This window comes from Suricata suricatta, unplaced genomic scaffold (genome assembly GCF_006229205.1).
Source record: "Suricata suricatta isolate VVHF042 unplaced genomic scaffold, meerkat_22Aug2017_6uvM2_HiC HiC_scaffold_79, whole genome shotgun sequence".
In the NCBI taxonomy this organism is placed as follows: domain Eukaryota; kingdom Metazoa; phylum Chordata; class Mammalia; order Carnivora; family Herpestidae; genus Suricata; species Suricata suricatta.
The window spans coordinates 12,658-15,412 of record NW_021915222.1 but is presented as its reverse complement, the minus strand read 5'-3'; the positions used below and the strand labels follow the sequence as shown (position 1 = coordinate 15,412).

Sequence of the window (2,755 nt, the reverse complement as noted above, 5' to 3'; positions counted from 1 at the left end):
TCTTTGGCTCACCCATTTTCTTTCCTTTTTCTTGTTTTTAAGTTTGTTTATTTCTTTTGAGAGGGAGAGATAGAGCAAGTAGGGCAGGGAGAGAATCCCAAGCAGACCCCACGGCATCATTGCAGAGCCGGATGTGGGGCTCAAACTCATGCCCTTGGGATCACGACCTGAGCCAAAATCAAGAGTTGGACGCTTAACCAACAGACATTCAGGTGCCCCTGGCTCACCCATTGCCTATTCAAATCCTCTGCAGGGCTAGAGAGCGGGCAGCCTCAAGGTAGCCTTCATATCTCCTGTGCCCTCCTCAGCCCTGTCCCTTTGCTACAGTGTTGGGCTCCCAAGGACAGTGGAGAATGCCACTGCCCTAGAGCCCCAGCCTCAGCCAGGTTCAGCCCCAAGGTCCTATGGCGCTGTGGTGCCCGATTCCCTGCATACGTGCCTTTGTCCGGGAAGGTCCCTGCCAGGACTCCCTGCTTCTCCATTTATGAGCATTTCAGACCTGCACCCTTATCAGGTGCCCTCCAACCCCACTTGTGGCCTCACCTTTGGTCCCTCTCCAGCAGCACATCTGAGCCACACCTGGTGTGGGAAGAAGTCAGGCCCATCAGCCCAGGCAGGCTGATGGCGGAGGAGCCCCTCGGCCTGGCCACAGGGCTGCCGTCTGCATCCCCAGGACATAGAAACCATCTGCTGCACCAGCTCCTTTGGCCCTGTGACAAGGGTGAACATTTAGCTCCCGACAAGGGTCACGGGTCACTCTATACCAAGAATCCAGGCTGTGACAAAGATTGCTTTATTATATTTTGCACCCAGGATCAGTTTCAGGCCTGACGAAGGGCAAGGCTGAGCCCAGGAATGTCTGCTCTGACCTGTTACTCATGGTGAAGGGTCCCCTCTCAGCCCCGAAAGAGCTTTTCCATGCCCCTTGTGACGCCCTGGGGGTGTAGGTCAGGGCAGCTGGAGCCTGATACAACTGGGGGTGCAGGGGATAAGGCTGAGCTCAGAAACAGCCCAGCCCCATGCCTACTCCATGGACTTCCCCTTCTTCCAGCCTCAGCCTCTCCCCTCGCCCCCTCTCCCCTCCAGCCAGGCCACAATGTGAGCTGTTGCTGCACCAATGGGGGTTGGACGCCCCTGGAGCCTGGCCCCTACCCCACTGCCTGTGGCTTGAATGACAAGGCGTCAGATTTGGATGAGGTGGGCCTCAGCGCACACCTGCCCTCCCGCAGTGCTTTGGCCTGCAAGGCTCCTTCCACTCTCCCCCAGCAACGAGTAAGATTGCTCTCTGTGCGCAAGCCAGGACTCGGCGTCTGCCTTCCCCAAGGCTCCTCCCTCGCCAGGCCTGCATTTCCAGGGGCTCCTCCCCATCTCTGTCCTGACAGGGAACAGGAAGGGGACTTTCACGAGGATGACACATAGCAGCAAATGCTGAAGCAGCCCTCTGCCCCCCAGCTGGGCCACCCCATCGACTCACAGGAGCCTTGTTCCAGTTCTGGAGGGCCAGGGAGGGTAGATAGCATCTTCCTAGCTCATGCAGAGGTGAAACTGAGGTGCAGAGTTTTAGTAGCCAATCAGGAACAGGGACAGGTCCTCAGTCCCAGGACAGGTATGCACCCTGGAGCAGGTAAATCGTGAGTGGTTGCTGTATGGATGTGGGCCCCAGTGCCACGTGGGGATACTGATGGGAAGTGAGAGTATCATTGGAGTGCTCAGCTAGGAGCCCTCTCACTGCTTTGGTGTGGGGACTCCCGTATGTATGTGTGTCTGTCTGCTGTGACATTTGTCCCACCCCCAGGCACCCTTCTCAGAGCTTTTACTCCTTCCACGAGGGCAGCTTCCTGAGAGGCCTTCACAGCCCACCAGGTCCTCAGGCAGGATCTAAATCCCCTAAATGCCACTTAACTGCTTGCCTGTACTCCAGCAGGCTGTGGGACGTGGAGAGAAACAAGGGCCGTGCCCGGTGACCAAGGTCCTGCATATGTGTCCATAGGGAGGCTTCTGGGAGGGGGCCAGCAAGAAGCCTTTGGATTCCAGATTAGTCCTGTCCCCTTCCCAAAAGGCTAGATTGCCCTCCTGCTGGGAGCCCCAAAAGGGAAATTTGGGGTATCATCTTTAGTATTCTAATTCCCTGTGTGGCTGTCTTGCTGCATGGTGGGAGGTCCTCACGTGGAGTGTGAAGGGCACAGTGTTGGGTGCCGGGGGGCTGAGCCCAAAGTTGGCACGGAAAGGGTGCTGGACACATGACTGCAGAACAGGCAAATGGAATGTGTGAGGTCATTGCTCTTTCCGTCACTGTCATTCCCCTCATGAAAGAACAGAGAGAGGAGGCACAAGTCAACCCCGCCCGCCCCCACCGAGAAGCAGTCCTGTCCCGTCTGTGGAAACCCACGGGAGTGAGGGCCAGGGTTCTGGGGACCGAAGGGGACATCTCAGCTGCTCTTGGGACCCCTGGATCTCTTCATTTGCCAAAGCAGGGATGGGAGGCAGGGCGTTTAAGGCATGCACCCCTGCCAATACCCACTAGGTGAGCCCACCTCACCCCCACCAAAGCCCCCACTCTGACGCCACTCTCTGCCCTCTAGCAGCAGCAGTCAGTGGGCTACAGTTCTCTGGAGACCGTCTACTCCGTCAGCCACAGCCTGACCCTCGCTGCCCTTCTGGTCACTAGAGCCGTCTTGAGCCTGTTCAGGTGAGGTCCAGCCACAGCAGCAGGCCTCAGAGCAGACTCAGCCAGGTGAGTCCTGTGCTCGAGTCC

General features: G+C 57.6%; 1 long non-coding RNA gene across 1 annotated transcript in view; it reads left to right on the top strand.

Annotated features, from left to right (window-relative positions):
• Window positions 1-2,582: 2,582 nt before the first annotated feature.
• The window catches only part of LOC115285317, an 11,010-nt gene continuing 10,837 nt past the window's right edge, over window positions 2,583-2,755 (top strand). The window contains exon 1 of the long non-coding RNA XR_003905480.1: window positions 2,583-2,734. This is a non-coding gene — a long non-coding RNA (uncharacterized LOC115285317). The remainder of the gene's footprint in view (window positions 2,735-2,755) is intronic.